This window comes from Anoplopoma fimbria, chromosome 17 (genome assembly GCF_027596085.1).
Source record: "Anoplopoma fimbria isolate UVic2021 breed Golden Eagle Sablefish chromosome 17, Afim_UVic_2022, whole genome shotgun sequence".
NCBI lineage: Eukaryota > Metazoa > Chordata > Actinopteri > Perciformes > Anoplopomatidae > Anoplopoma > Anoplopoma fimbria.
Window position 1 is genome coordinate 11,198,990 of NC_072465.1, and position 23,261 is coordinate 11,222,250.

The following is a 23,261-nucleotide window of genomic DNA, read 5'->3' on the forward strand; positions in this document are numbered from 1 at the left end:
CCAACGATGGAGAGAAAAGACAAAAAACGTTTTACTAGAGCACAATACTTATGATCATTCTTATCTATTGAATTTCAACCAAATGTGAGTTGAATTTTAAACTCCTCGGCAGGCACTTCCTTGCATACGTTTGTTTTTCCAATCACTGGCATGCTTAATGTAGAACTACCTCCAGTTCCAGAACAAGCAGAGCACAGAGGTCAAGCGGACTGATTGATGCCTCAGTGACCAAACCCCAAATCATCAGATCCAAGCCAAAAGACAGACTCGCTCCTTTGACCCCCGGGGGCGGGGCGAGGGGAGTTTTTCAGTACTTGGTAAAATAGCTGCTTCTCTGTGGCCACGGAGTCTGACCTCTCTAGTCAGCGTGTCAGGACTCTCTGGTGGGAAGGCGCTTTACTGCCCTGTGCAGATAATCCATGAGAAAGCACCGGTCCAGAGCGGAGCCGGGACAGGAATGACAAGCATGTTGACTCATAGCAGCGCTAGTTCAACAAATACATTGCTTCTCCCGTTTCCTCCTCTCTGAAACAGTGTCGGATTTGAAGTGCGCGATTGTTTCCTTTGAAAACGTGCAGGACGTCACTCAACTCATCCAACAGTAACGGGCCAAGAAGTCCTCATCTATCTGAATTCGCCAAGTTGCAAATCAAAAATCTACAGTAAACTGGACTGCCATCGCTCAGAGACAGTCTCAGTTGGAAGAGGTTTCACTTTCCTGCAGTGAATAATCCAATCAGGCTCAACTTCGTTCAGAGCTTCAGACACATGAGAACCATAGAATGGACCTGTGATTCGATTCTCTAACGTTAAAAATCACATTTCGCCTCTGAGTGGAAGTGTTTTCTTTTTTTTAATATTTCGGGTGACTTTAGGAAGCCAAAAGGTATCAGTTTGATGAGAGGAGGAAATGTGTGCATTCCCTGTAATTGCTTTATCTAAATGTTCCTGTACTTTTACGAAATGGATTCCACCGTATTCCAGGCCTGTCTACAGAAACAGTGGGTTGACTCATATACAGAAGGTTTTCAAACAAAAAACACAGGACAGTTTTACCAATACATGTCTATCATATATATATATATAATATATATGTGTGTGTAATTATATACACACACACACACACACACACACACACACACACACACACACACACACACACACACACACACACACACACACACACACACACACACACACACACACACACACACACACACACACACACACACACACACACACACACACACACACACACATCCAATCAGAGGACTGCAGAGGTTTCTTTAACTTCCTCACTAGTACTAATGTGATGTTAAGTGGACACATAGTGGTGCGGCCTGTAGCAGATGGACAGAACCAGCAGGGTAGAATCCCAACACGACCAACCAGAGTCGACCAACCTCAACCCTGAACACAAGTGGACTGGATCCTGAGCTGCAGCCAAAAGACTCCACAACACCACCGAGCATTCCTGAGAGGCACATTCAATTGAGCCATCATCCACTTCATTGAGTCCAGCCTTTCATTCACTTTCAATTCAGCCATCCCATATTCTGGAGGGGAAAGAGCTGGCAGAGTGACATTAGTGGACAGAAACAGGGTTACAGGGAGACAATGGTGAAAGGGGAAGACGGGGGTGAGAGAGAGAGAGAGAGAGAGAGGGGGAGAACGGCGAGCGGAATCACCGCAAACAAGTTCTCGCAAGCCTCAGTGCTCACTGGGTACTGATGGAATGTGACTAATGATAATACGCAAGAGAGGGAGGGAGACAGGGGGGCATTAATTCCAGTGTATACCCATAATGCCCCATTCAACACTCATTCTCAGTACGAGGGGGAGGGGAAAATAAAACACGTTTCTAATTAGTGACACGATTGGGAACATAAACACACAAACGTGCACGACACACACACACGCCTGTAATGAGAAGTCCCTCCTCCATATACTTTAGACAAATAAACACACCCCAGACAGTACACACACACACACACACACACACACAAACACACACACACACACACACACACACACACACACACACACACAAACACACAGAGGAATAGTGGGACTCAGCGAGGCCTTGAGTGAACGCAGCCATCTGTAGTCAGTCACTGCCCTTACATCAACATCCAGTGTTTACAAAGGATGCTTTAGTGGCTGTGAGAGCCCGCCGTGTTCCATGACACAAACACCAACCGTCAGCATCCTCCCGCTCGTCCGCAACACAACTGTTACTGCCACGATATACGAGCTGTGTAAAGCGTTACCGCGTAACACTACAACAGGAAGGACACCGGGGCTTTGCTAATGTTGGTTTTTGTCCGCCTCTGGGTTCTTGGAGACAGAACACGTCCCACTACAGAAGCCTTAGGACGGTTCAGGATCGGGATGCTCCTGACGACTTATTTCCCTGACGTTTAAATTCAAATCTACAGTTAGATCGATCGACTTGTCTAAAAGTAAGAAAACTCTCAAGAAAACAGTCAAAAATGGGCACAAAGGCTTTTGTCCCTAAACTGTTCAATTACCAAAATGTATTTAGAAATGCCGCTGAAATAGGGCTGGGCAATAGGAAAAAAATATATAATTTCACAACTTTATTTTCCAAATACCTGGATGCCGATTTTGTGATGATATTGTAGGGTTGACCATTGGTGCTTTTACAAATGATTTACACAATGCGTTTTTTGATAAACAATCATTAGTAATGCGGACATAATTACTAATTGTAAAAGGCAAACAAAAAAAGCGTTGGGTCAGAAAATGACTGAAGAGACCAAAGGTGGATACAAACACTCTATTTCCCTGTTGGAAAGGGCTGACTGGCGACAAGATAAAGCTTGGTTTATACTCGACCTTGGCGCCGTGGAAAAGCACGAGATACGAGCATGCATCAATGCGATTATCAGAATCAGAATCAGCTATATTTGCCAAGTATGTGTACGCATACAAGGAATTTGACATCGGTTTTCCATCGCAATGTCAATAGACAAAAGAAAAGTGAAAACCAGGACAGCAAAGTAGGATAAAGGAGGCATAAACTGTGAAGACTCAAAAAGACAATGACTGTAGGTGTAACCGTAAAAAAGCCATAAACCAACATCCACTATGCCAAGAGGGATAGTAATTATCTGTAAACTCATATTCATGGACCCCTTTATTGTCTTTGTACAACCTCTGTCAAGAAAGAAGTCAAGTATTAAATGATTAGAGAGAAACAAAGGTTATATATCATGTAAACAATTTGATTTGGCTGCAAAATATTTAATCAAATGTAGATCTTTGTATAACACCCTACACATGTAAATAGTGCTTTCATACGTGAACTATTTGTGACAGTCATGTGACAAAAATTCGGAGGTACACGACCAAGCAAGTTGTGGCAGTGAAAGTATTTTCTAAGTATAGCCTACACGATTTTTTTTAAGTGTCTCAAATACCTCCACTGCAGTACAATGCTTTGCTCCTGTGATGTTGCTCCTGTCTGTTTCTTTAAACTCCATCTATTGCAGTAATACACTGACTATAGAGAAGTAGCGCATACAACTCCACTTCAGAACACGCTAACTATCCCTTTAACAAGCTTGTGCAGACGCAGCGGTGGTTACTGGTCTCTGCGTTAGTCGGCCTGCTGGTGCTGGAGCTGGACCGCCCTGCTTGGCCGGCTGACAAGTTATTTATAGAGAAACCCCGACAATCGCCGCCCATCTAAAAGAACACATTCCTCCTCGGCTGATGAACTTCAGACAGAGCGGGCGAACAGGAGGGAGGGGGGGAATCATCATCCTGCGCTCTCTTCCGGAAACGTCCTTCCAGAAATTAGCACATAAAAGTCCCTCAGTTTCCCTCATCGGGTCCTTTTAAGGCATTTAAGTCCCTCAGTGGCACGACAGTGGGCTTCTCTGGACACGTTTCAGTGGACAGAGGAGAGCCACTTGTCCCCACAGAGGAGCCGGGTGGGTAAAGGAAGTTCCCATGGTTGTTAAATTTTTATGACCCCTCAAGAAATCACCCTGGGGGAAGAGGTTGAGCCTGGATACAAAACAGGACGGATGTCCGGGTCTCGGGGATCCCCTCTAGCCTTTGACCAAACGGGTGCGTGCGTCTCCTTCTTCCCCATCATCAATCAGCGCTGTTCACTGAGCTCAGGTCAGATGTGACCTCAGCGGCTAAAGGACGAGCCCTGCATCACTTGAGCTTTTCTTTTGACCGTTTTTACATCTCACCATGAGGCTCATCGACTTTCATTCAAAACAGCACCGCAAGTCAGAAATGAATACAGAAAATAAGTTAGCTAATGAATCATTCTCATGTTCAGGAGCACCAGAGCAAATATAAGTCAAAAGGTGTTTTTTTTCCCTCCATCTTCCTCTTCAAAGTTAAACTTTTACTTTAAATAATAGCTAAGCTCTTACTCATCATTCAAGACGCTAGAAAAAACAAAACAAGATGGTTTTACCAGCTACACACTGTTAAATAAAATAGAAAATAAATTAGATTTTACAGTTAAAGCACAATAACACTATACCTATTACACTGCATTCACTAAAGCAATAAAAGACAAAAAAAAAAACTGAGCACCATCTCCAAGCATGTTAGAGCAACAATCTGTTGAGCCATGTCAACATGATAAAGGGGCACGTCTGTGGTGGAATTAGATGTTGCGGGGGCATAAATGAGATCAAGTAGCGAGTCATCAGGGCTATCATAAACAGTCACAGCTGCCAGACAGGAAGCTATTAAAGTCGGTCGAGTTCATCTGGATTGTAACTCAGATGCAGACAGGTGCAGCTGGCAGCGCGCTCACATCGTAGAGCGTCTACGGGAGCGCCAGCAATAACTTTTGAACGCACTCGAGCAGAGAAGCAATAATGCTTGAAGGGTACGTTATAACTCGCATCTGCCACTCTGGCATTATGTGCCTTTGGGATTAATGTCAGTGGGGCCTTTATATTCACCCACAGCGGAGCCCAGAGACACAGAGAGACACGGTGAGGAGGCACGTCGAGGCATGTTGTTGGCCTTACGTGTAAAACACATACTATACAACTGCAACACACCGTGTTCAATTCCAGCCAGGGACATTGTTCACTGCATCTCATAAAGGCAAACTTTAGATTAACTGCGAAAGCTATAGTTGCTAGTGAAAATATTTATTTGTCACATTTTCTCAAACTGTCTCTATACCCTGACAGTAGTGTTGAAAAAGAATCAAGCCCAAACCGAGCACCGCCGACCGGCCGGAGCAAACTTTGTCATTTTCACAGCTAAACAGAAAATAAAAAATGTTTCTGGAAACATTTGAGGGGAGAAATAGGTAATGCTGTGACAGAATCTATTCATATTCGATCAGCGCTGCCTAGTTTTACAGTTTGATCAGAGTTCAGGTGCTTTATGAACCCTAACCCTACAGCTCAATTCATTCATTTTTGAAAAAGAAAGAGTTTTTGTTTAGACTGGTTTACATGGTATAGTGATAATCCTTGGTTAAAAAGTAGAAAGTATTTGTTGTGTTTATAGTCAAAAGACGCATGTGTGTGAGAGGGTTTGTGTCTGGTGTTGCACATAGTTGCAGATGGATAGCATACACGTTCATGGGTTTAACCCCTGCACCTCTGTGGGTTTGGCAAAGTATAGAGAAGCATGTGTGTGTTGAATCCTGGTGTATAATTCCATTGTTTGGGGCAGTCACTGTGGATGGCAGCTTTCCACTGGGATGCTCACAAAAACACAGAATAGACAGGTGGGGACACACAGGTTATCATTACCAACTTAACACAGCCAGACACACTCCTGGACGCTGCATTTAACTGCTTAGAGGTCAGAGAGATCAAAGATGGCAGCCACCTCTCCCTCACACAGCAGGAAGAGACACTTGACCAGTGACAGGGTCATTCGCCAGAGGTGGAGTCTTGATGTCGTAAGAGTCAGAATGAGCTCTGAGGCAAACGCTGTATTTAAGAAGTGGGCGTGGTCACCATGACGACATCCATTATTTGAGGAGCCTGGTGTTCCACCAGCAGCTCTGGTGGGCAGGACGGACAGCACTCATCCTGGAGCTAATTAGCCAAACACGACCTTTGACATTGGTCTGCTCGGTCCTGCCAGCTCGGGCCCCGCCCACAGCAGATCCTGGTTCCAGTTATGGACACAAGCGTGTGGCTGCAGCATGCCTTGAGCTTGGGCCAAGTCGACTTCCACACTGTCGGCCATCTTGTGCCAGCACAAGTGGACATGACGGACCAGCTGGCTTCTATATGCTGCAGACAGCTCTGCAGCTCTTTGGTGTTTATCATTTCCATTATGTTCTTTTCTTCACTTTCTATTGGTGGAAGAAATGTTGTCATCAAGGACAGAGGAGCTGGAGCACTGTGAACTGTGTCGACACTGTCCTCTGGAAACAACAACATAACAAATGGGTGAAGTTTTGTTTAAACCCTCTGAACACCACAACCCACCAGTGGGATCGAAAAGCATGACTTCTATAAACAATCGCCATAACAACACCGCCTATCATAGCCAGAAGAACAACGTCATTATAGTCAGGATTTTCATCTTTCTGACAGTCCTAGAACACACCATGTGTAATGAACAGTTCAGGCAGAAAAAGCAGCCCAAAAAATATTAAATATTTTATAAATAAAAGAAAAATTAAAATCTCACCAAAATAAACCGTTAAATTCTGTAAAAAGCAGAGGGTTGTACAAATTGTAATGGTTCAATGAATGTAGCATAACAATGTAATAGTTATAAAATAAATTATGAAAGAAATTCAACTTGATTTTTCTTTTTTAGCTTTATGGAATTGTTACTGTATTATACTGCACAAAAGACATTTTTGAATTCTCCCTTCTTCTAGCCATGATGGTACTGGTTCCATAGAGGTGCAGGTTTCATATATTGCAGTGAAAACCAAGGCTACAGAGAGAAAATGTGACAGGACCAAAAATGACAAGAAACTGCTTGGAGTTCAGGGGGTAAATCATTTTCCTTCCAGGTATTACTGGATAGAAATCTGTGGACATCATTGTAATCATGTTTTTAGAAGGTTGCTGTCTAGCACCAACGTTGACGAGAGTCAATGTGATCGTGCATGTGTTGTGCACACACCTGATTGGTGCACATCTGTGTTTTTAATGAGGCAATGCCTTCACAGGCAAATTATAGCTTGTGTTTTGACATGCTGATTATGGCAGGGAGAACTATGCACACATTATCAGAAAGAATGCAGAAACTCCTCTGACAGAGAGAGAAGTAGAAGGCTATTTTTGCCTTTTTTTTTTATCACCAAGCACAGCAGCAGTAACGGGCCTACAGGCAGCTGGACACATGGTTGGAAATACACACTTACAGAAGGAGTGAACGCATGAATGACAACGTGGTGAGCAGGACTGAGAGAGCAGGGACTTTCTGATACACGAGACGCTGAGTTGTGATGTTTAATGGGTGAAAAGTATGGGCACAACAACATTAGACTAAATTATTCATCAGACTTCATGAGTCCCTATTCATATACACTGCCACTGTATTTCTAAATGTACACAAATACTACTATAAACAGAAAGTCAAAAGTAAAAACTAAAGTATGCAAGACTTTCATGGTCAGAATCCGGCTCTCATTGAGTGACTCCACATTGTTGATGTAAACTGTAGATCAAAACAACAACGGCAGCCCAGGGTTTATGCTAGACCTTGTTTCTGACAGTCAATAAGGCAATAAATATTTCAGCCATATAGAAATACTACCGGAATATGCTATTTAAAACTATATTTTATAGCTATGTTTTTAGTATGTAATAGCTATGTTTAATATGTTTTTAAACAATGTTTTAAATAGCCATATAATAGCCTACATTTAAACAAACGCTATGATCTAATCGACATTTGAATGCTGCACATGTCTATTCTTTGTGTTTTAAGCTTGTATTTCTGCCCAGTTCCAGATGTTGATCAGACTGAATTTATATTATTAGCATTATACTATTTGTAGAATTTGATTCCATTAGGGCTGTGCAAAAAAATCAATATAGCTTACTATCGCAATCATTTTATAAATTATAGTGTATGGAAATGTCTGCAACTACTATCGATAGATAAAAACGAATAAATCCAGTTTAAAACAGATTTCAAATGTCCTCTAAATCATCTTGAATCCCTGTGTGTCAAACAACCTCCCACTCCGCTCCTGTACCGCTAGATGTCACTGCCTTTTGGCTTCCGAGTTAAGGACAGTGACCTCCCGGCCTGTCGCATGATCCTGCCAAAATCAAAACATGGCTTCTTACTGTAGAGCTGGGCTATTTGATCCCGACTCACGGACACATGATGGATGTAGCAGTGTAGTGTCCAGGACTTACAAAGAGGTTACGTCACGTGGCTAAACATCGCTCCCCCTGCAGAGAGAGAAGCCCTGATGTGCGACGTTAGAAGACTAGACCATCGAGTAGAATGTTAGGATTACGTCACAACACATCATGACCCCACATCATGACCCCACATCATGACCCCACATCATGACACCCCATCCTGACTCCACGGCACGAGAGCCTTACAGGAAGTAACAACACGGAGTTACTGAAAACTGAACCTGGAGGAATGGGACATAAATGGGAAGGACGAAGCCATAGTGACATACAACTTTACTTAATGCACTCCATTTGATATGATGCTCATAGCATCTACATGGAAGTTAAGAGTGGTCAGTGACACAATAAGAAAAGAATACAGTATTGTATTTTCAAATTAAGTTGTGGTAAGTGCATTTTAGTAAGAAAGTGTTCAGTGACACAATGAGAATACAATATGTACTTTATTTTCATACAAGTGCATTTCAGTTCAGTTTTTTCTCTGCAGAGTGACTATGTGCAATACAAATACAAAGTAAGTAGTTTTGATGCAATTTGTCCGCTGAGTCATCAATATGTGATGTACGTATTAGACAGCAAGTTGTATTTTCAGCTCTATTTTTACATTTTCATAGCAATATATTGTAATATTTATTGTATCCTATTGCAATATATACCGCAATATATCTTGTCATGCTACGTGTATCATGATGCGTATCGTGAGGTGCTTGCCAATACACATCCCGAGATTTCAGTGGTGGCTGCTTCGGTTGTTGCCGACTCATGCGATCCAAACATTTCCAATAACTCCAGAGGGTTGTTAAGTCCAGAGGTCAACATTTATTGAAAAAAAAGATATATGTAATCCTTTCCAAAATATCTACATATTTTAGCCAACAAAATATTGTGCTTCAATCCATATTTGTTGGCGTTTAGCCTTTCAAAGGCAACCCTTTCATTGTAGTCAAAAAACTATTTGCTCTCTGGTTTTCTGCACACAAAAAGGGGCATGCACTGATGAGTTACATTCATTAAAAGAAGATAATTTAATTAAAAAAAGGCTAACTCATCTAAAATGATGTTTGGTACAGCCCTTGTTATATGGAACGCATCTTTCTTTTGGAGCAAGCAGTGAGAAATTCAAGCAAAACATCCAGCCGACTTAAACCCTGGGCAGCCACAGCTTTAGACCTAATCATAAGTCTATTAGGGTTCAACATGCGTCAAAGGTACTAAATTGTACGACATGTCTTAAGACTAGCTGCAAAAAGCCTGCTGTCAAAGCATCCTCTTGGCTGCATCGCATTGATGAAATTGAGGAAATGGGGATAACAGTGCACACTTCCAGTCAGCCTCTCCTCAAAGGCATCCATGGTGCACAAGAAAAGTGACAGAGGTAGCGGTGTGGAGAGTGACGCTGATTTGGCGAACACTTCTTTTGAAGAAAGCGGAAGCCTTTGGGCAAGCAACAAGAGCAGAGTGACAACCAGACCGTTTCAAAGCAACATTTCACTCTGTGGATGCACACTAATTAATAGGAAGTAGCTGTGCAAACTGAAATGGATTTTAACAACAGGAATTCAAGGTAATCTTTTTTATGATTACCCTAAATGATTGTAAAAGTCTTAACATTATTCGGGGAACACCTGGTCTACACACACCCTCCAGATCCCCCCCCAGCAAGCCCTGGTTCACCTCCACCTGCGTTTCTCTACGCCTCACCAGATAAAGTGCTGGTTTCGGGGCTCGTTATTCAGCTGCTCTTACCTGCTCTGGAGGCACACTCACTCTGACAGTCTTATCTTTTGTTTGATGTGGTGTGTGAGGGAATGAATAAAGCCAGGAGCTGCTCCATATTCATGACTTTAGTCACAGGAGAGGGAACCAGAGACACACACACACACCCCTCACCCCTCAGGCCTTGACAGCTTGTTAATGCTACATGGACTTGCAGTACAGGATTTCATGCCGTCAGCACAATGCTGACTCCGAGAATCCAAACCAATATCTCGGCTGCAGAACGAAGCGTGATTGGTCCAAGTTTCCTAGCAACAGAGCTGAAGACGGAATCCCCAGTAACATCCACATTATAAACTACACTTCCCTGTCTCTTCCTGTGTGTGTGGAGCTCAAGAGCCAGTCAGCACCATTCCAAACATCAACCCAAACTCTCTCAAATCATTTTTAATGATGCTCACTCGGCAAGTGCTGTAGTCTTACTGAAACAGCTATTCAACTGAGCTCTTGTCCTGGTTGTTTCAGAGTCCAACATAAAACTGTGAACTACTGTCCCTTAAGAAAGCCTATCATTTTACTGCAGCAGAGTCTGACGGTCTGCCCCACTCAGGCAAAACTCTGCCTGAGTGCAGACTGCAGGTAGAGTCCGGCAGAGAAGCGGGATCTGGTTCCGCCGAGTGAAGCCAAGGCTGGAGTGTCTTAAACCTGCATTCTCTCTACTGACCAGCAGGGGTCGAACTCCTCTGATTGCAAAAAGAAGTCCAATTGTATAGAAGTCTATGACTCTACTTCTCTCTTGATTTATTCCCTCAGTAAACATTGTAAACATGACTTTATGGTCTCAATCTCTAGTTTCAAGTCTTCTTCAATACAGCATGATGTTCATTTAGTAAATGATGCTCCGTTTAGAGTCAAATAGACCATAAAGCAGGGTATGATTAAGGACGGGACTACTGTGATTGACAGGTCGCTGCTGCTACCAGAGTCATATACAGTATCTCTATGTTACTAATCCGCATTCCAAATATGGTAACATCCGTTCATTGGCTGAAAACAACATGGCAACGTTTGCCATCCAAGATGGTGACAGCGAAATTTACAACCTCAAGTAAAGTTCTCCAATCATAAATATATACTTCAATCGCGAACTCTAGTCCTCGCCGTCAGCCCCTATATTGTCAGACACCATTTAATAGTCGCTGTGTCAGCCGGCTAAATGGAACCGGCGTCGCCTGGTTTCTTTTTGTCAAGCTTGTCTGATCTAGAAACAGTAACTAAGGGGGGCGGGACTTACGGTCGGCCAGTTTCATTCTGTGTCTGCTGATCAGACACAGACTGATCAGTCCGGCAATCAGTCCACAACTTTCTTGAAAATATCTCAAGAACTGTATTGCCATGAAATGATTTCCAAACATTCATAATTCCCAGATCTTAGATCCTGTTCGGTCCGTCCTACTTACAGTTGATTTACATTTCACTGAAAGTTAAAAGTGGAAATGAAGCAGAGGAAGCTTCAGAACTGAATCACCATGGCATTTCCTCATTGTTTTCTGGGGTAATAATTGTAGTTGCTTAAACAAGTTCTAGTTTAGTCCTCCATGTGGAGACAGCTTTGGGATTATTCAACCAGACATTAAATCAAAGAAAAGCTTAATACCGCAAATACACCAAAACGCAACATAATATTGAGTGAAGTGGAGTGCAAGAGAGGGAGGTCAAAAGGCTGTGTGTCAGGGATTATCTCTTCTGGCAGCATTACTGGGTCCATTTAAATTATTCTAACTTATTCTTAATTATCATGGTCATTTTTTGATGTTGCTCTACAGTAAGGAGATTTCAGCTTGACAATTATCTGAGATTATCCACCGTCTGCTACTGAAAAGCTGCACATTTCATCAGTATTTAATTTGCTCATGAATGCAAAACAATATCTAATATGTATATACAAATAAACCTCTCATTCGGATTCTCTGTCATATAGAAATACACCCAAACAGATCTCCAGACACCCGAGAATCTCCTATTATTATTATTATTATTATTATTATTATTATTATTATTATTATTATTCAGTGAACAGTATGTCACTGAGGCATTACTGTTTAAGATGCAAGACACAAAAAGCTGACAGCTGGAAGATGCTTGGAGACCCTGGTCTTCTGCATATCTCATGGATTCATGGCTGTGCTGTTAAAAAACATTACATTATCAATCAGTTCTTCACTCTACAGAGTGTTAATCCGGCTTTAACCTTATTAGCAAGTGAAACTAACAGATATTTATTGATTGAGCTTCACATGACTGTTTATCATCAGTATCTGAATATCTTTGAAGTTTTTAAAACTGCTGTTAACAAAAAGAAAACAATCTGCAGACGTAGATATGGTAATGCGTAATAGGAACTTCCAATTTCTGACATCCTCTAGACTATATCATCAGTTGATCGGTTCTTTATAAGGCCTAGCTTTGGTCCACACTATATCGCTTATCAATCACAGAGAACCTTGGGCGATAAAGAGAAGGAAATATCAATAAAACAGGAACACCATGACTGGCAGCATCACAGCACCATAACAAGCATTATTGGAATTAGTAGTGGAGAGGGAGAGCGGCCAGCCAGCCACAGACCGACACATGGATGTTATGAGAGGAGGAGGAAGGATGGGCTCAGTCACCCGCAGGGGGGAGGTGGACATTTTGGACAAGCTGCATAAAGAGAATATGGAAGAAATGACCACAGTGGCACACCTGAACACAAACACACTGACATGGTAGGACGCGTCTCAGAAGTTCATTTCCAATGCACCACTTAACACTGTAACCATGGGGGACGGGAAGTTTAAAGGAAGTCGCAGGTTTTGGGACTTTGATTAATTCCAGTAAGATCAGTACCTCTGATTTTACTCTAAATCTCCAACAATATTCTAGATGTAATTACCAGTTGGAATAAAAAATGTGCAATGTCTAAGCGCACTAGACCATTTGAAGTCGTTTACCTCTGGAGGCAGTATTTCTGGGGTTCTGGTTCAGCCGGCATATATCTGTGCCTCTGTGTCCTGGTCAATTGTTACCAGTCCGATTAGCAATTTGAGAGTAAGAATGAGTTAAGAGACGATGTCTACGACCGGATATTGTTTTACCAGTAGCCAACACAGTACATTTTAAGCTAACAAACAAGCTAAATCTTCTTAACAAGAAAACCGGTGGGTTTCGAGGAGTGCGTCTTGGCTAGGGATGCACCGATACGTACTCAACTAGCTGGATCGGGTACCGTGACAATGGGAGCTGTCAGCGCTTCCGATACCAATATCTTGTCCAGTTGCCTACAGGTTCTGGATTCACGTGCAGAAATTGTTTCTAGAGATTAGAGTTGACACTAGTGAGCAAAGCTCTGAGCAATGGGCAACTGTACAACCTCTGACTGCCTACTCAACACTGACAGTGCAGCTGTATGACACCACACAGGAAAAGGGTCCATACTGAGCTGTAAGTGTCTGTGACGACCAATGGATGGACATCTCTGGTCTCACATGCTTATGTGACAGTCGCAGCTCACAGTATCTCAGACTTGTGCATTTCGTGACACACAAATGGGTTGTGTTCAAATGAATTACCTGTTATTTCGGTAGAACCAATTATTTCTAGATCTCTACACAGTAGAGTGGAGTTATGATGTCAACATTGTTGCAATTAAAAACACACTGAACAAACAGCCCAGTAGTCATGATCATGCAAATAAAGAAAGTAAAAAAAAAAAACATTTTCACATTCAATGTGAACGCACTTGTACTGCTGCAAATGTCTCTTTGTCTAAACCTGAAGTATTATCATGGAGCACTGAAGCCTATAAGGGGCACAAACCAGTATCCGTTAGATGAACTGACTTCCTATAGGTATTTATTGGGATTCAGGGCTTCCCCTCTCCACACTTGAAAAAAACCAAAAAAAAACTAAACCGTGTCTAGAGAAAGGTGTAATGTTTAACAGACATTTCCAGGAATGATTACTGCTTTGGTGATCTAGAATAACCGCCGGCTGTATGCCTCTCAAATGATTCATGTTGCAGTTTACATCCATGCCGTCCAAAATGCCGTCACTGCATTATTTTACTCTATTAGACATTTGAGTGAAATTGTCATAATTAGAATGTCAATTCCTGATTTATGGCCAAAAAAGTTTTTTGTGAAGTCACAACGACCTTTGACCGTCAAATTATAATCAGTCCATCCTTGAGTTTAGGTGGATGTTTGTCGCCAAATTTGAAGAGATTCCCTCCAGGAACAGACAGTATGTGAACAGGATTGACTCGACTCTACGCTACACGATGAAGAAAAAATTAACCGGACACATTTTAGCTTCTGGAAGCCAGATGAGCCGCGTTTGGTCAGTGAAGGATTAGCCTCCACCAGTCCTCTGAAACACTGAACCTCCTGACATGGTACTGACACAATACCCCCCCTCTCTGTCCAGGTACCAGCACCATAACATAATCCTCTTTTTCTTTTACAACACTGGTCTTTATTTTCTGAGCGGCTGTGAGCTGTGGCAACCTGAGGATAATATTAAAAAGCCAGTGTTCTTGAAGGAAGGCCCATCGAGGTGATTTTTGCAAAGCATGGATAGTGTGCTCTTGGAAGGGCACACACACACACACACACACACACACACACACACACACACACACACACACACACACACACACACACACACACACACACACACACACAATAAAGGCTCCTTTCTGTGCCTGCCTGAGCAATAACAAGGGCGAGTGAAAGAGAGTGAAGGGTAAATGTTAGTGGGACTGCTGTGTTGTCTGGTCCTCTCTGAATGCTGTGTGTGTGTGTGTGTGTGTGTGTGTGTGTGTGTGTGTGTGTGTGTGTGTGTGTGTGTGTGTGTGTGTGTGTGTGTGTGTGTGTGTGTGTAAAACACACCGGCCAAACAAAGAGCCTCTTTGTGGCCTCATGCTGCTAATGCTGCTTTTCCATAGTGTTGCCTTAATAAAACATTAGGGTGTGCGTGTTGCTTGTGGAGCCCGGCTTGTTGCATAACACATAAAAGGTGAGCATGAAGTCGTAAAACAGTTTGAGGGCCACTGCTGGAGCTTTCACCAACTGCAGTGTGGAGTGCAGTAAAAAAAAAAAAAAAAAAAAAAAAAGGAAATGAGCTTCTCTGACACAGCATCAGAATAAAAAATATATAATTATCCTAAAAAATAAGGGAAGTTTGAAACCACAAGTTCTGCCAGCCCACTCTGCAGTTTTGACGAGCCATGAAACCACGAAGGGCCTCAGGCGTTCCTGCAACCGCTAATGGGACGATACATGGGTTGATAACCGAGACAAGTCTAGTCCCTGGAGGTTTAAACAAAGTAGAACTAATTATTTGTGAACAGATCTGTTCAGATAAAAATAACTGCTTCCTCTCGCTACTGATTCTCTCTAAGAACAACAGTGTCGCAAATCTACTGGCTTCCTAGAAAGCTGAGCAAACAATGACAGGGATATCTGGCCATGATGGAACCCCATAAAACAAGCCATAGTCCACCAAACATCCACTGAGGGCACTTCGGAATAATCTCTCCCCCAAACACATTCCTGTTGACTTCCACAGCCAACCCCTCCTCTTCACCAGGGTCTGTTAAATGCCATGGATTCCTCATGGAGGTGAGCATCGTTGTGCTGAACCTGCTGCTGCTCTGTTGGCGTCAACAAAGAAATGTACGGCGTAATCAACATAGACTGAATAAGAGTCGTGGACGTAGTCACCGTGACGTCACCCATTGGTTTGTGGACTCAGGTTTTAAAGCCTCGACTTTGGCATTTTGGCCATCTGCATTTTGTTTTTTGGCTGTCGCCATCTTGTTATCTCGTTAGAGGTGACACGTGAGGGCGGAGCTTAGTACAAGACATTTTAAGGAGACCAAAATGTTACAAGTAACTTTCATGAAGTGAAAACACGTGTGAAAGGGTAAAGTGCTAAGATGAAAACATGACAACTCCTAGGCCCCCTGATGGACATTAGAGAGAACACAGGTTTAAGACACTTTCTCAAAGGGTCCACTTTTCAGACCCGAATTTTGACGCCAGTTTTCTTTTTCATAATATTACATTTACTATGTCAAGTACTGCGTTACCACCTAAAATAAAGTGTTTATTGTTTTCTATCCTTTCATTCATGCAATCTGTGAATTTTTTTTCAAAACAACGGTAACCACCGCATGTGAATGCAGGAACAGGGCACCATCTAACAGTAGCTCTGGGCCGAGGCGATGATATTGACCCTTATAAGTCTATCATAACTCTAACGGGGGGTTAGTTGGAATTACATTACATTACATTACAGTCATTTAGCAGACGCTTTTATCCAAAGCGACTTACAGGTATTAGCACCAATGACTGGATTTGTAACAAACTTCCATAAACTTGAGCTTCTGCCCTTTGACTACCTGTTAAGAAACAAAATTACCCTCTTACATTTTATAATGCCTTGTCATATTTCTGGAGTTATTTTGTTGAAAGTAATGCAAAAATAGTGGCATCAGTAATGCATTACTCTTAAAAGACAGCAAAATATAAGTATATTATCACTATCAAATGACACCAACTACTATTTTTAAAGCAAATTGCCAAACACTGCTGCTAACTATGGAGCTCAGGGGGGGATTCTTAATAGCTGCTTACAATGCAAATGTAGTTAAAATTTCTGGAAATGTCGGGGGGAGGGTAGACAGTGTGTGTAGGGGTGTGTGTGTGTGTGTGTGTGTGTGTGTGTGTGTGTGTGTGTGTGTGTGTGTGTGTGTAGGGATGTGTGTGTGTGTGTGTGGGGTGTGTGTGTGTGTGGGTGTGTGTGTGTGTGTGTGTGTGTGTGTGTGTGTGTGGGTGTGTGTGTGTGTGTGTGTGTGTGTGTGTGTGTGTGTGTGTGTGTGTGTGTGTGTGTAGGGGTGTGTGTGTGTGTGTGTGTGTGTGTGTGTGTGGATGCACTATCTGTGCAAGTTGATACTTTTAGGAAGCGCCTAGAGATTTGCACGTGTGTTTGTGTGTGTGTGAGTGAAGGCCACAACGTATCACATGATTTCATGTAACGCCATGACAACGGCAGCGAGTTACCTTTCGGCGCGATGCGAGCCGAGAATCGTGACGCTGTCTGAAGCTATGAGTAATCTCTCACAACAAACCTGCTCTGCCACAGCGGACCACCCTGAAGGTGGACTTGCCATCGTGGTTTTGGGCCACCCTTGGTGAGAGCACGCCAGTGTGAAGCCGCCGCTGGCTGGAGCGAAGCATGCTGGTCGGACAGAACTGACACTAAGAGGAATGTCATGGAGAGGAGATGGGAACCTAAAAATGAATATGGATAAGATCTCTGCACATCTGTTGCTAAGTTGAGGTTGACGCTATTTACCTCCAAACTGACTGTGTGTGTGTGTGTGTGTGTGTGTGTGTGTGTGTGTGTGTGTGTGTGTGTGTGTGTGTGTGTGTGTGTGTGTGTGTGTGTGTGTGTGTGTGGTGTGTGGAGATCTCACCTCTGCCTGTTTTACAAGCCAGAGGTTTACTATAAGCTGCTGAAGGACACGAGCATCAGGCTGCTTATTAAAGTGCAGGGGGGGGGTCTCCCCCACATCCTTTCTCTGAATTACACTTCAGAATTATTTTAGCATGTTCCCTCACACCTCACCTCTATGATGAACTGACATGTGTCAGCCCATTAGATGGGCAAACAGCCGGACCGCTTGTAAAGGAGGGTTCTTGTCACGGTGTGGTGTGAATGCAAAGAGAAGAACTTTATTTATCCCCTTAAGGAAATTGCATTTTTCCAACTCTGTTGTTGTTGTTTTTTGTGTTTTTACACACATATAGACCTGAAATACATGCATAGCTAGAGACATGCATTAATTGTTGTGGGGAGACGTGTGATTGATACCGGGCCGAATACCAGGCGTTAGGGGTCTGGCACCTCTCTGGCTACCAGTAAACACTCCGTACCGACTGGTCCGGGCTGGACTTGAACCACCATACCTTATTTTAGTGACATTAGCTATTAAATTAATTAATCTACTCAATGTTTGTCATTAACCACGGCCCAAAATGTTACTCTGAGGCCACCAATCTCCCCAATAGGTGGCAAAAAAAGATTTATCAGACTGACTGCGTGTCTCAAACTCAATGAGATTAAGGGCACCATGTAGACAGACATGCAACACGAGCGAGAAATCGCTCTGAAATCTGTTAGATATAGTTTTCTATTAGAGTGTCCCTACAAGCCGAGTGCAGCACGCCGTTTGAGCTAACCTTGTCGGATTAACGGTTTCCATTTATTCTTGTTGCTCGCTTTGTAAGTGCTGCAATGGATGAGGAACGGCTGAGTCATGACGGCTGAGTCAATACCAATCGATACAATTCAAGACCATAACTGTCTGGAGTAGCCTTATCAAGATAAATCGCTAATAACATGCTGTTGGCTATATTATATGTCATTTCCAGATAATGTCCCAATCTAAAACGTGTATCCTTTTGAGACCAAACATAGGAAAATAAGTATCACCCATCTTTTGAGTGCTCGTGTCTCTTGTCTAATGCTTGTTATTGGTGCTGCCGGGTCAAAACAATCAGACTAAATCATGCAGCTTAACCAGGAACTTCTTCAGCTCAGACTCCAGCAGCGACCAGCCAGCCGCGGACAGAACCAGATCCGGCTTCCCTGTTGAGACACGGGGGAACCAGAACCAGAACCAGGACGGAGAGGGGCAGACTGTCAGACCCAGCTGCAGTAAAATGAGAGGCTCAAACACTACCACTTTTATGCGCAGGCCATAATAGACACAACATTTAAGTTCCTTGGAGCAGCTTTGATAAAATCATCTTCCCTTACTTTTTCCTACACGTTCAGCCAGGCCCATGTCTTACTGCTTACACTGTACTGCATTACTGCTTCACCCATCTTTACGCCATTTCTCACTCTGCTCTGTCTAGAGTGCTGGCGGCACAGATACAGGAATGCCTCACCCCCGACCCCCCGTGCTCTTTTCTTCACTGCCTCGCCATAAATAGTGCAGCATCTCTGAAGCTCTCGGTATTCAAATTGAAATGCTCACAGAGGGAACATTTCCCTCCTAGCTCCAGCCTCACCTCCAACTGGGAATATACAGTTAAATCTGTACTGCGCAGCACGCTTTTAAAGGGGAACCAGGAGAAATGGGGTTTAAATTATTTCTGTTGCACTAGACAATAGGGAACGTAAAAATGTAAAAAGAATCTTGGAAATGTATCTTCGTTTGGAAAGAATGTGACTTTAGTTCCTCCGAGAAGCACACAGTGGAGCGGCCCGTTTTAGCTGTGGCTGAATAAACAATAACGTCACTGTGTGTGCTGCTTGTTGCATGGTGATATTATTTGGGTTTCGGTGGTTCTTGCAGTGTTCTGTTCTGAGGTTGGGCCATGTTTTGATGGATATTTTCAGCTGTGTGGTGGCTGTTTAAAAGGCTGTTCACCGGGCATTCATCACATGTGAGGTTTGGGAAATGAGAGGCTTTCATTTGAAAGAAGCAGAGGTGCATTCACACTCTTGTAAGGGCAGCTGACATTGAAAAGGAGGAGGAAAGACCGAGGCCTGATCTGGGTCTGTCGATGGGGGGGCAGGTTGGAGGCCCCACTGGAGTCTGAGCTGAAGGAGTTTCTGGTGAACCTCCATGATTTCGCAAGAATCCCATCGGGTGGCATCGATGCAAAGCATTAAGAATAAATTGAGACTGTTTCATAAGCAGGTAGAAGTTCCTCTGGTAGCTTTAAATATTGTCTCACCACACGATTTGGTAACTTTGTCTTTAAAAAGGTCCTGAACTCTGAATGTATTGGACAACTGAAAAATCTGACATGCAGAAACCTTCTCTTTATTATAAGTAGGATTTATGTCTAGAAGTAAATATTCAACATAACTACATTCTGTTATGTATGCAAAAATACAAAAAGAAAAATTAAAACATGTTTAATCTCATATATACCAATATGCCATTAGCACAGTATCCTGTTAACTTGCTTCAAAAAAATGCAATTTAAAACAGCAGGCAATTAAGCTTTAAATCATCCCAGTCAGTGCTATTTTATTACACGGTTCTTAAACCTCTGCTATGCATCGTGGGTATATTCTGTGCAATGGTGCACATGCAGCATTGATGTTGCAAATCCTCTTTAAGATGTAGTATTAATATTATGTACATGCGTTTGAGCTTAAACATTAAAAACGTATGCATTGCAGATGTTTTGCTTATCAAAGAAAGGGAAAATATGCTAATACTCAGTAATACTTAAGGAAGGGAAAGATAAGATATTGAAAAAGCTTTGTTATGGCATCAGTCCTGAAATGTGTGCATAATACTGGCATCTGCATCCAAAACCGTTCAAACAATACCCAGTCCCAGACACAGTGGGGAATAAATGGAAGAAAAATGTAATGCTGTAAATGACACTTCATGCAGCAGTATTGTTGTGTGTGTGTACATTTGCCCGATGGTTAAGAAATTCACAGTCAAGCCTCACACCTCCACTCTAACAGTCTCATTCATCATTGTGCTCCAGACAGCACAAGGGTCACCAACCTCCACACACACACACACACACACACACATACACACACACACACACACGGCTCATTATATGGGCAGGCAGGGGATAACAGCGCCCACCATCCCTGCTCTAAATTCACCTAAAGCATCATTCACATCCAAACAAGGTCTGAGTGACCTGACCTTGGGAGGCAGGCAGCAGCCAGCACTTTGCTTTCATCCAGCCAGGAGGCAGGAACCCAGCTAGATAAACAACAGCTCACAGTCCAGAGGCAGCCAACAGCTATTTCACCCATATCACCCCAAACATTTCAGTATTTGGTGAAAAAGGAAGAGCTGGAGGAAACAAATCTGACCTGATCCACTGTGTTCCACCGCTGATGGGATGAGGTTAGTCCCTGGGCCACAGATATCAACGAGAAGTGGAGTTCCCAGGTTTGAGCCACGATGGCAGGAGAGGGTGGCGCTCAATGGTGACGGGTGACCTTTTGCACGGAACAAAGACAAAACATTTCCATCATCAGTGTCACAACTACAAAAACAACAGGTGAAAACCCTTAAATAATTGTCACCTTGAATGAGAGAGAGGTTAGCGACTGGCACGTCGTGAAAATAAAAACGTGTCCCTTCTACCAGATCTATTTATCCATGAAAGAGCATCTGCAGACAGGGCCTGTCAGCATAACTGCTTTTCTGTTGGATGATATTTTATCATCGATATAACTGCCATAAACAATACTATTGTCATTTTAGACCATTTCATTCCACTGATATAATGATAGTGCACCATTTCAGAGGGCAATGAACTTCTAATTCTTTATATCCTGACAAAAATATTTAAGGATCCCAAATAAATAAAACAAAAAAATAAATTAAGACCACACAACCAAAAATAATAAATTAAATGTACTCTTGAGCTCTGTTAACTAAAAGTAATTTAATGGTACCTGCTGTCTATTCAAAATGTTAGATAGATTCTTATGCAATCAAACACACATGTAAACACAACGTGCAATATCGAGACTAGAAAAAAATGATTGCAGTCATGTCCATATATCGTACACAAGTTGACGACGTAGAAATGAACGAAGCCATGTGCATGAATCGTACGATAACTCAATAATGTAAGATGACCGTCCAAATATCTTCTGGTAAGTAACGTAAAACTGAACAAGGTCATGTGCACATATCGTACTAAGTCGCTAACGTAATTATATCAAATAATAAGTAAACATTAAATTGTGCCCTAATAAACAGAAGTGACAATACCTCAACATTTTCCATAAACATATACAGAGACAAGAACTTTTACAGTACAATAAAAGATTTAGTTTTAAATAGCACGCATCTTAAATTTCACCAGTTTACCTGTTTATATCAACTAGGGTGGGCGAACAGAAACAAAAACGGAACATTAGATCTATCATGAAGGAAGTTGTCATTGCAGTCCATTATGTCTTTGGCTTTGTGTACCTAATAAACTGGCAACTGATTGTATGTTACTACCTACAGGATGAATTGTAATGAATCCAGGACTAACTACCAAATGTGATTATTCTCAGTCAACAGAAACAGCTGATTAATCATGTGGGTTAAATGTTTGCTACGTCAGAACTTATTCTGCAAAATAAGTGAATGGGAACACAGCTACACAGTCTGCTGTTCACTTGTGATGGAAGCAGGTTGACCTGTCTTGTCTCAACTAGTTACAAATGTCACGGTATCTCCTTACTAGACACAAAAAGACAAAACTGATATCGACCTTCATATACACCCGTTTCCTAAAATGTAGAGGTGTTCCTTAAAAACTTCTAAGTATGGAAGTGAAAAGCTCCCCATCCAACACCACCACCACATCCAGCTGCCCCTTTGACACCAGTGAGGGAACACTGAGCCCTGGTTCAACATTGTTGGTAATGGGATCAATGAGATTACACAGCGTCAGGTACACAGCTGCCCGAGCACTGATAAGCTGTGTGTGTGTCACAACCTCTGACACACACACACACACACACACACACACACACACACACACACACACACACACACACACACACACACACACACACACACACACACACACACACACACACACACACACACACACACACACACACACACACACACACAATCATACTCAGTGTTGTGACAGGCCGCCTCCTCCCACCCCCAGGGAGGTAAAACCCACAGCCGACCCTCTCCACTCTGAGAGAAATATTCATAACGTGCCCGTCTCATGGAGCTAAACCTGGAGGGGCTGCTGGTGCACCTCGCTCCCTCCATCTACATAATGACGCTCGGTCAATCCCCATTGCGACCAGTCCAAACCAAATTTAAGACAAGAGAATGCATGTCTGTGATGGGGAGGTGGGAGGTGTGTATGTGGGGGATGATTGGGAGCAGAGACAGCTCACAGGTCTGATTTATGACTCATCCCAACCGTCGTGGTGCAATGAAAACGCACCAGTGGTCCCATTCTGCATCCACTTCCTCCTCCCCCTCCCAGTGGCAGGCCAGGGGAGGCTGGGAAAAAAAGGAGTGTTTATTTGTGTGTGTGTGTGTGTGTGTGTGTGTGTGTGTGTGTGTGTGTGTGTGTGTGTGTGTGTGTGTGTGTG

General features: G+C 42.8%; 1 protein-coding gene across 2 annotated transcripts in view; it reads right to left on the bottom strand.

The window, feature by feature from the left end:
- The window catches only part of plxnb1b (plexin b1b), a 97,211-nt gene that overhangs the window by 42,200 nt on the left and 31,750 nt on the right, over nucleotides 1-23,261 (bottom strand). For both annotated transcript variants that reach the window (XM_054617919.1, XM_054617918.1), the window contains exon 3: nucleotides 21,003-21,131. The gene's annotated coding sequence lies outside the window, so the exon portion shown is untranslated. The remainder of the gene's footprint in view (nucleotides 1-21,002; nucleotides 21,132-23,261) is intronic.